Here is a 12437-nt window from a genome sequence, read left to right as displayed (position 1 = left end):
CAGGGGAAAAAGAGGGGAAAACCATCCCTCTAATTCCCCAAAGCACCATAGATCTATTGAAAATAGGGGTGGATCATAAATGGGTGGAGCTCCCATAAATTCTTGGGGCAACTTCTCATTTTAAATGAATATTTGAAGAAAAGCACCAGTGCTTTGTTTCATTTCATACATTGGTAATTCTCAAAGTGGAAATAAAAAAACATTTGATATGAAGGGGGGAGGACTTGAAGGAAATTTGGGAAAGATTTTTAAGTTTAACAATTCAATTTTAAAAAATCAAACAAAGCAAAAACAATATCACCATAATACTGCATATTTAAATTCATTATTTTGACCGATTTATAATGACCTATACAAGTATTATCAGCCCAATAGGAACGGATATAAAAATGTAGCGCGCTAGAATTAAAAAAGAATATTACGGACATGGATGGCTTCAGAAACACAGACATGCACGATGATGCAGCCAAATTTGTGTTTCATTCACCAGCATTTCCTTTCAGCGTTCCCTGCACTCAACTAAAACGTTGAGAATTCCTCTCTTTTCAAAATCACAATAGAAAAAGAGAAAGAGTGGGGAGAAAGCCAATGGGAGGATCTTTTGCATAGAATCTTTTTCTAAAGGTCTGAAAAGTGTATGGCAACAGTGAGTCACTGGAACAAGAGTATGTTGTTCAATAGGAAGCCAATTCATTTTCGGAGTAAAGTAGACACAAAAGTTAAACAGAATTTTGATAAACACCCACCCCCTATCCCACCCTCAAAACTGAAAGGTGACTACACCCCCCCCCCCATCATGCTTGTGTTCATAATCAAGTCAAATAAGCGATTCAAAGTCATAAAATTTAATATCTGCCTTTTTTTTCTTCTTTTCAGTGAATATTCTGGGTTCCATTTTGGAGTAAAGTTGACACAAAAGTTAAATAGAACTTAGAACCACCCCCACCCATATGCTTTCCTCAGAGTAATAATAAAGGTGACCCCCCCCCCCTGTACTTGTGACCATAATCAAGTCAAATATAAGCAAATCAAATTCATAAATTTGATAAATAGGCCTTTATATGACACCTAGATAGATCCTTGCGATTTGATTGGTTGTTTGATATCGTTAATTCAGCCCATTTTGCAATGACGTCATCAATCGTGCAATTTTGTATCCATTCATCGGACAATTTTGTCCATTGCACGCGCGCACCGAAACAGCTCATAGACAAATAAATACGCACGTTGTAATGACGTAACAATCAACAGACCGAACTCGCACTGCTTGAGCATGTCTTGCATCGAAATTCATAAATCTCTCATGAAAAAAAAAAACAATTTTTATGTGTCATATAAACCAAATAATGAATGTTTTTTCATTCGTGCAATGGACAGAATACTTCATTCGGCGAAAGATGAAATAATGATCCATTCAACTCGGCTACGCCTCGTTGAATGGATCATTTCATCTTTCACCTCATGAAGTATTCTGTCCATTGCACTCATAAACATTCATTATTTGTATAATATTTCCATCTTTTTTATGAATTAGTTTTCATTTTCATGGTTGTGCATATTACACTGCAGGTAAATTAGACATCGAGGAGAAATACCACTGACGTACTTTGTCAATTTTATGACACAAAGTAAGTTAATCAAAAGCGAGAAAGCAAACAAAGTCGGGTGGAGTATACTTTTAGGCCTACATATAATAGAGCTCTATTCGGCAGGGGCCTCTTACCACCCCACTCCCCATCCCCCATTATCTGTAACACACTCAGAAGGATATCACCAACAGATTACATTGGAACTCCATATTGGAAAAGTAAATATCACCTGTTCACTTACATATTTGTTCTGATTATATAAAAGCAAAGTCCATAGTTCAATTTCATCCCACTGCAAATTACACAAACGTAATGGAGTACATGTTAACTCAACTGTGCTGGTCTAAGCCTTTCATGCCATGTCACAGGTTATAACACTTCCTATTCTTGCACCTTAAATTTTTGGTTAAAAATAATCACCTTTATACCTTCGTCACATTTGCTCTATGGCGGCCGTACGGCGAGTAAAAAACAGCCGTTTTATTTTTTATTAATTTTAATTCAAACGAACTATATGTAGTTCGTACAAAAAATGTTAAAACGGCTGTTTTCAACTCGCCGTACGACCGCCGTAGAGCAAATGTGACCAAGGTATTATTGATTTTGTTTCACATGCAAAGTACTTTCTATAGATGTAAAACTAAAAACCAACATTATGTAAAGAAAATTTTGAAGTAACATTCCTACAGATTTTAGCATCTATTAATTCACTTCACCTTTAATAAATTCAATGACTAAAAGTACAAATATTTTGCAATTATTTTTTCTCTTAATTCAAGTATTCTATGAATAAAAGTGTGTAGGCTGCTTTAATTATACATTTTATATAAACTCAGTAGTGTACATATTAACATATACATGTATCTACCTGAATTTTCAAAAATAATTTCCTATCACTATGGGCTGAATAGTAAAAGAAAAAAAATGAAAGTAGAAATCATTCAGAAAATGAAAGTATATGTCGAGTCACATACAGTACAGTCACATGGAAATGTGTAGGCCTATTTGATGTTTAGAACCAATTAAATTGAAATAATGTAATTTTTGAAAACACATACAATTTGATATGCAGCTGCATGTATGATTATTTTCAAGTGAAATCCGTGAAAGTCCCAAAATCTTATTCTAAAAACAAGTATTTATAAGCAAGTAAATCATCCAAATTTCACTGATAACTAATACATGTACATGAAGGATACCCAGAGCTCTTATAATACTTGTACATGAAATGAAAGAGGCAACTTTTTAAAGGGGAAATTCACCCTGACAAAAAGTTTATTGTAAAAATAGCAGGAAAAAATCATTAAAAATATTGCCGAAGGTTTGAGAAAAATCCATCAAAGAATTAAAAAGTTATTAGAATTTTAATTACTAGTACTTGATTCATGACATCATTATGCGAGCAACATTTCTACATAATACATGTAGCTAATGGTAAAAAAATAAATGAATAGTCATTTTCTCAGTTAATTGAAAATGGGTTTTACTGTACCTTTTATATATCAATAGACATATCATTTTTCACTCGATCATGAAAATTTGAAAAGATGAAAAAAAAAATGAAATTCATGCAGCTGCTCGTTTATGTTGTCACAAATCCAAAACTTAAAATTCTAATAACTTTCTTAATCTTTAACGGATTTTCCTCAAACTGTGACCAATAGTTTTAAACATTTTTTCTGCTATTTTTACAACAACCTATTCTTCAGGGTGAACTTCCCCTTTAAAATAAATTGCAAAACTACAATGTAGTTTTCACATCAAGCTAGACATGGATGGGTGGCAGCAGTAATGAATAAAATGAATTCATATTACCCACAATGCTCAACACCACAAGCCACAAATCCCAACATCTCTTTACAGACTCTGCTTAGGTCACATATTTGTGATATTCTCAGGAGTCAGCAAGTAAAGTGTACCAGCATTAAACCAGACCGTGCTCTCTATTTCCAAGCAATAATGGTTGTTGCCATGCCGACAAGAGCACTGCCGACTGGTGTTGGTGGTGATTTTGCAGTCTCCACTCTTCTCCAGCGACGACGACAAGTATTGTCTTAGAGCTGAGCAAAACCAGTGAATGTCGCCTGATGTTTTATGATGATCATTATTTAATACTCTTATCTCCAAGCCCCCCCCCCCCCTTCTTCCTCTTTCATCTTTCTCCATCTCCAACAACCTTTTCCTTTCTTATATCACAGGCTATGTGGGGATTATGTCATGAAAGGACTTAGGCATTTTATCTGTCAAGTCCCAGTTTACCTCCCAGGCACTTCAAGTCCACCACAGAAATCAGAAAATAAGAAAGTTATGACATTTTAAAGCTTCGCTCATTTTTCACAAAACAGTTACCGGTATGCACAACTCAGTGATATGCAAATGAGAGAGTCCATGATGTCCCTCACTCACTATTTCTTTTGTTTTTTATTGTTTGAATTATTCCATTTTTCAATCTTTACCAATGTGACAATAAGGACTAACATGACATGTTCAGGGAGGAACAAAACTTGTTTCACAAATTCACATGACTATGAGGAAAAATTAAAATATTTCACATTTCATAATAAAATACAAAAGAAATAGTGAGTGGATGACATCATCATCCAGGATGTGTGCGGTATACATTGTATAACTGATTTATGAAATTGAGCAAAACTTTAAAATATCACAACTTTCTTATTTCACATCAAATTTTGAAGAAATCTTCTCCTTAAATTATTCAAAATTTTCAAATCAACTTTTTGTTGGGGTGGACTTGTCCTTTAAAGCCAATAAAGATTGAGGAAAGTATTCAGACAATAAATGTTGATGAACATCTGCATACACAGTACCTCAAGTCTCAACCCTCAAGATTGGTCTGTCACAAGCTGAAGATCTGAATGCAGATGCTGTAATGTTTGCTAAATACAACATACTAGAATAAAATGTAAACATTCTTTATTTTTAAAACACAACAGGTATGTTGTCTGCTTGAAAAAAGCTCTTCTCTTTTAACTAATTACCAGGTAAGATGCTAACATATTTTAATTCACAAATTCATAAATGCTTAAAATAAAATACTTCCTAAATACGGGTCCATCCAACATTAGCATCAAGGAAATAAGGGAAACATCCCTGTTATCATAGTGATGGAATTCCACTACATGGCATAAAGTTTTTAAGTAAGAAACCATGAATCAAAGACACTGTTCTCACTACCTTCCTAAAACTAGTTAAGTGGAAACTTGTTTAACGTGTAACAAGAACGGTCGAAGTGATCTTGGAAGTAATCTTCCAAACTGGTTCAGAAAACCACCTCACAATTTAGTTTTCAAGATCGCTTTGCCTCGTTAAACTGGTTTTAACGTGAGGACACAACCATTCTTCGGGAAGCAATCTTCGCACATTTTGAGTGCGCTACTCCACATGACAGGTGTAGAATGCCTATGCTGCAGTTTCGAATTTTGCGCGAAACGTGTTACCCCACTGAGAGCATTTCCATAGCAACAAGATCGCTTTATGTGAAGTGATTTTGAAAACCACTTTCGTGTGATCAAATGGGAACGCTAGCAAAGCAATCTTCCAAACTGGTTTCCTGAACCGGTTTCCAGTAAACTAATTTTAGAAAGCATAATGAGAACGGTGTCAAAGATTCATCATTTATTGTTTCTTTAATAGTACAGAATAGATCAATAATACTGTATGCTATTAAGTTAACACTTCCTTTCAAAATTCCTTCATTCCATTTGGCAGACCTTGTAACAATTGAAAATATATATTTTCAGAGTCTGCTTTTGATTTTCTGGGTTTCATTCTATAAATCAGATTAAAATATGAGTTTTCTTCGGCGTAGACCCGTGTCCTTCATACTTGAAGCTTTATACAGGCGATCAGGCGATTGTATGCTACAGGTAAAGCCAAAAGGGTGCCAGCTAACTTGGCGCTTTGGACAAATCAAACCCCGCCGCAAAATGCCAAGTAGTCCAATGGGGTATGAATCGCACGTGGATCATTATTTTGGTGACAAAGGTTTGTAAGTGAATGGATAGGCCCGATATCAATGGCAATGTTTTTCTTAACTATGATTTCAAATTTTCAATGGATTTGTTGTATTTTAATATTAATCTTACTATAGGGTTGGGGTTTATATTTTATTATGATGGAATTTGGCAAGGAAATTGATAGCAACATTTATGCACTGCTAAAACTTTGGTTATTACTTGAACAATGTAATAATATTAGTACTAGGAATCAATTAGCGCAATACAATACAAACATTTATGGGTTAGGGCGGTCCGCGGACTATAGTTATTTGGTTAACTTTGCCCAATGCCGAGCAGCTCATCCAGGTGAATCCAGTGTTTAATTATTTTTGTGTTACTGTATTATTGTAACAATTATTTTTTATCATTGTATTTGACTTGTTTGATATTCTGCCAAATAAAATAATAATAAAAAATGATAATTTGTCCAAAAAAATTGTGATCCGAGCCTTGATTGTTGTACGATCGATTCATAATACATTGGACAACCAGGCACCTAATTTTTCTGGTGGGGCGGCCGGAACAAGTTGTCAAAAGTGACCTGGATCCAGCCAAATTTGCTTTTAAATAAATTCAGTCACGTTTGCAAAAGTTTCATTCTCTGCAACATTATCTTGTATTGACTATTGAATAACATGAACATATTTTTTAAACCTAGGTAGGTCTACAGAAAATACAAATTCGCTTTGCATGATTAACATGATAAATCAAGTGCATGCCTACATGTATGTAGCTTTAGGAAGACTTCCACATTGGGTGATAAAATCAAGAGGAGTTCAGAAAACACAGCAGGATTTTCGTTTAGTGATATTTTTTCTTGGTTAAATGATCTCTAGAATATTTTTAACAAATTAAGACTAAGAGTCTAAAGAGCAAGACAACCTGTTCAATTATCAAAATTGTCAAAGGCCTGGTGGGTGTTTCATAAAGCTGTTCGTAAGTTAAGAGCGACTTTAAGAACGACTGGTGATCCTTTCTTACGTGCTAAAGCATTGCCAATAAAAATACCATTTACCACAAGAAAGGATTACCAGTTGTTCTTAAAGTCGTTCTTAACTTACGAACAGCTTTATGAAACACCCACCAGGTTTTTATTATTTGAAAAAACATGCATGATCCCCAATTCCCCATCATAAATCCCACATGTCCCAAAACAAGGGCCAAGGCCAAGCTATCTAAATTTTTGAAAGAACTTTTCTCGGCCGAACGTTACTGTTGAGTGTCGTTCGTTTAATAATAATACCCTGTAAATTGTTTAGCATTGAAATCAAATATTCATAAAATCATAAGCCTCGTAATTATCAGCAACGGTAACAGAAAACACTAGAAAATTGAATTATGACAACTCAGAAAAACTCACGTTTTAGCCCCCTTGGATTAGATTGTTTTTGACGTGGCATTCTCGAGTCTTCTCTGATTCTGGCTTCCACAACCCAGCGCCCATCACATTACACACAAACGAGATGGAGGAAGCTCGGAGCAGCGACGGCTTTGGTAGAAGCTCGTTGATGCCTCTTTTTTGAACGAGTTGAAAAAAACGGACTCCGTCTGGCTGGGAAATCCCACAAATTTTGCAGAAAATAAACAAAGAAATGTTCTAAAAGCCCCTTCCCTTATGTGGCATGACCATGGTCAGGGGCTTCATAATAAAGTAATCTTTATTCACGAAAGCTAACGGTCAAAATTCCTGGGAAATTCCGCGTGGAAACCACAAATTTTGTGTTGCATGGCTTCGATGTTTACACGCTAGTTGTACGATGGGGTGACGTAGGCATATGATTAACGGCCATGACGTCACTTGCTGGGTATGCCTCCTCAACACTTTATCTATGCAGGGAACTACCTAGCTTACTGAAAATTAACTTTTTTCTTGGTAAAGAAGCTTTTCGATCTCGCTGGACTGTTAGTTTGTTAATTCAGACCCAGGTATCAAAGCAATTTACACCAATTTACAGCATAGTCATTGTCACGGGAATTGTCACTGGAACATATAGCCTTTTGTGAGTTGACCTATGTGATGGTGTATGCATGTGTGTGTGCTTGTTCGACATTTTTTTTTGTTCGGAAAAAGGTCCCGATAAGTGGTGATAACCTTGGGGGGGGGGGCGTAAACAAATCATGTGCCCCTCCCCCCCCCCCCCGTAGTGTATCTAGGACAAACGGCGCTTGGGGCAAGTGCTAAAATATATACCACACTTAGTAAACATAACACCAGTCAAAATAAAACATACTATCAATGCGAGTTAAAGGTCAAGTCCACCCCAGAAAATGGTTGATTTGAATCAATAGAGTAAGCATGATGTTGGAAATTTCAACAAAATCGGATGTAAAATAAGAAAGTTGTGACACCTTAAAGTTTCGCTTATTTAATTCACAAAATAGTTATATGCAGAACTCAGTTTAATTGATTAATTGTTTTTATCAAACATCAGCAGACGATTTATATTTACTGTTCCAAGTACATGTAATATTTTCCAATCATTTCATATGTTTTGCTTTATATATGGCAAGCTTCAGTATTAACCAAGTTTTTAATACTTTATAATTATGTTCAGTGTATGTTTAGTTATCATAAATTTTGCAGTCATTATTATATGTATAGCTTTTAACATTGATAAATCATGTATTCATTTTCATGTGCTCGATTGTCCATTATTTGACATTTTACTTTTTAATGTTCACATTTACTATTACCATGTATGCACCGCTTTGTTCGAATTACCGATAGACATTTCATGTTGTATGTTTTTGAGAACGGTATATAATTTCTTCGCCTTCTTATCATTTTATTCTTTTTTCTTCTTTTCTTCTTCTGTTATCTTCTCCGTTGTCCTCTTCTTCTCCTTCTCACTTTTCCCTTCTTCGTCTTCCTTTTTTCTTCTCCTCTCCTCCTCTTCACCTTTCAATGATTCCTTTGTAATATTTCATTGATGCTTCTGTTTAGGTTAACATATTCTTTTCATATATATTGTTCGTTAAACACTGGTTTTAAAATGTTTACTATGTCAATTGTATATTATGTTCCACACGGCCCCAATGGAAATCAGTCTGTGAACTGTTTGGGCTTTTTAACCGTGTATAAATAAAATCAATCTTGTCTTATCTTATCTTAGTGACATACGAATGAGAGAGTTGATGATGTCCCTCACTCATTATTTATTTTGTATTTTATTGTTTGAATTATACAAAATGTCAATTTTTTACAAATTTTACAATAAATACCTGAAACTTATAGAACAAGCTGAGAATCTGAATAATCATGCGCGCGCGTGTTTCAGATTTAGGCCTACTATATATGGGCATTCTAAATGATATTTTGCATTATGAAAATCAATAAAGCGAGCGCGAAGCGCGTGCTTAAATTATTTGATATTCCGATCTGAAACTGGATAATTTAAGCTCTATATTTCAAGCACTTTGTAGGGAAATTGTGAGGTGGATTTGGATCGCACTCAATAAAGAGCTGATATTTTTCATGAATATTACTTTCAATTTTGACATATATAGGACTGGGAAATCCTAAGGACATTTTGTGATCACATGAAACTGATGATCTATCTTCATATTTCTATTTCTAAGCGCGAGATGAAACTTGTCGATATTCCATTCTGAAAAGGGACAATTTAATTATTAAAGCTATATCCTATTAAGAGCGCGAAATTTGCCCATTTGTTAATATTATGACCTGAAAACTGGACATTTCAAGCACTTTTTTAATTATAGATAGGATGCATGAATTGTTGTATTTTTAACAATTAATGCGAGCCGAAATAGGATTTTAACTGGTTTGTTATTATTTTGAGATATACATAATGCGAGCGTGCAGCGCTAGCTGATACGTTTTGACAATCAGGCCTGAATAGGTATATTTTGAGAACTTTATGGAATCAGTACACGAAAATAATAGATACCTGACAAATCAAATTTTGTGAGTGCGCAGCGCGAGCAGAAAATGTTCATATTCAGACCATAAAACTGACATTTTTGCAGAACACTTTTTAAAAATAAATTTGTAAATCAAACAAAATAATGAAAATTCGATTTCCGAGGTGAAATATGTTTTGTATATTGACTTCCAAACTTGATATTTCAGCTCCATATTGAGCAAGATATGTAAATCACCTAACAGGCAATATGCGAAGCGCGAGCGAAAATTTTGCATAGTGATATGAAATAAATTTTTTTAATTTTCTAAAGTCTTCCCCTCATCTTATTTTGTTCACTCGTCTTCCTCCTCTTCTTTTTTTTCCTCCTCTTTTTTTCTTTCTTTCCCCCTCGGTTTTTTTTTATCCGCCTGTGTTAAAGGGACAATGGAAATGCCCCCCTCAAACAACAGATTAGCCTATATTTACACATCTCTATAGTATTCCTTCATCTTTCCCTCCTATACTAGACCAACCTGCAATAAAAACTTCAATGAATCTTGGATTTGAGACATTCAAGAGGAGGGGGTCCAGGTTTCTTGGAATCGCCAAATAGAAAATAGCGATCGAAACATCCTCAAGTTTCAGATACTTTACGCCTGATCTCGCATATGTATTTTTTTGCTACATAATAATGATAATAATAATAATAATAATAATAACATTATTTTTTTCATAGCGCGTAATATAATGTCTCTAAGTGCCATTACCCCGGCTTTAGCACACCCTGATCGAACGCTTGAGCATTCAAGGAATTCCTTCCTACCGTGTACCCATTTACTACACCTGGGTGGAGAGTGGCAAATGTAGATTAACGCTTTACCAAACGACTCGAGTAGTGTGGTGGGATTCAACCCTTGAACTTGTGGTTTAAAGTCTAGACTTACCCAGAAGGAAAAACCAGTAAGACCAGTAAGAATTTTTACTGGTTTCCTGTATATTTTTACTGGGCCAGTTGATTTTTAACTGGAGCAGTAAAAATCAACTGGAGACCAGTTCAAACAATTGCATTCCAGTTGAAGCAATTAGTAATACCAGTTAAATTGTTTTTCATCAAACTGGTGTTACTGGTCCAATTAATGGTTTCCAGTAGATTTTTACTGGTTTCCAGTATATGTTTACTGGACCAGTTGATTTTTAACTGGACCAGTAAAAATCAACTGGAGACCAGTTCAAACGATTACATTCCATTGAAGCATGGAGTAGTAATATCAGTTAAATTGTTTTTCATCAAACTGGTGTTACTGGTCCAATAAAAAATTACTTTATTTCAAGTCAGATCATTTGACGAATTATGGAAAATAAATCTTGCAATTCAGAGAAAGTTATTATCGTTATCGATTGTTATCATCATTCTTCTTATAATTATCATAATTATTATTTTTATGATTATTATTATGATCATTGTTGTTATCATTCTTATTACTGTTATCATTGTTATTGATATTGTAATTATTATTATTGATATTATCATAATTATCAAGTATCAACATTATCATTGAAATATAATTATTTCCTTTAATTATGATTAAGAGCAAGATATATTCCTCTGATATAGTCAACTGGTCTAAAGTATAATTGTTTGAAATTGAACTGGTCAAGACCAGTAACTAATACCAGTAATTCTGATGATGCTGATCACGTGGTTTACCTCATTTGCATATTTCCTGTTTTTAAAAGAAAAATCAGGATTTAGAATGGAATATCCTTATCCTTGCAATGGCACTCATTGTTGTTTAAAAACTTTCTAAATAAGTGTGTGAACTAATTCACAATGAAAATATGTAATTTCATATATCACATTTAAAATAACAGCAGAAAGATTAATTTACTAACCATCTTTTCCATCACATTTCACTGACCATGGTATATAACAAACCAAATGCAAGTATTAAATTGATCCAGTAAGACCAGTACGAGGACCAGTTCGACCAGTTCGAGGACCAGTCATACCAGTACCAGTAAAGACCAGCTTAAATTGGATACCAGTATGAAGACAAGTGAGACCAGTAACAACCACCAGAAACAAGACCAGTATAAAATTCCCGTAATTCAAGACCAGTTAGACCAGTAAACCGATGTTCCAATTTCCAGAATTACCAGTTAAAATTATACTGGTCTAACTGGTCCAGTGGAACTGGTTTTTCCTTCTGGATATCCACTGAGCCAAAGCACCTCTAAATATAACGCTTTATATTATTTCATATTTTTTTCCTCACCCGCTGAGTTCAATCGTAGGCCTAATGAGATGAAGGATGTTTTTGGAAAACAATTACAGAACAAAATGATAATAAACAATTCGGGGAAAATGTATATAAGTTAGGTGATAGATAGGCAACGCCTGTTCATAAAGTGACTATTCTAGAAAGAAGGATGTTCCTATACTTTTCCTTGTTTGTCCTATTTGTAATATTCCAACTTTCAAGTATAGTAAATATCTAAATGTTCAACAAAAAAAAAGGTCTTCAACGACAAATAAAGGATTTCGTACCATCAGAAAAAAAATTGACAAGCCCCCCCCAAAAAAAAAAAAGTTCTAAAGAGGGGGCCACTTGTGGCTCGTCAGGGATCAGTTTTGACTCGTCAGGGGGGGGGGGGGGGCAGGGATACGTCCCTTGCATGTTTTGTGACTCGATCGTGTGGACGTGATCGAATCAACACCGTAGTTTTTACAGTGTAGCGAATGAGTTTTAAAAATAATGAATGCATTTTTTTTTCTTTGGTAGTTCAAGATATAGAGGTTTGTATCACCGACCAACTATTTCCTTGTCAGTTTTCCCTTCTTATTTTCTGCCTCTTTGTTTGACTGTTTATTTCTTTCTTTCTGTCTTTTCTTGGGGGGGGGGGGGGGGGGGTTGGGGTATCTGCATCCAGCGTCTCCGCACCGGCTCTAGGGTCAGCGCCAG

This window comes from Lytechinus pictus, chromosome 1, assembly GCF_037042905.1.
Source record: "Lytechinus pictus isolate F3 Inbred chromosome 1, Lp3.0, whole genome shotgun sequence".
In the NCBI taxonomy this organism is placed as follows: Eukaryota; Metazoa; Echinodermata; class Echinoidea; order Temnopleuroida; family Toxopneustidae; genus Lytechinus; species Lytechinus pictus.
This window is presented reverse-complemented; position numbering follows the sequence as displayed.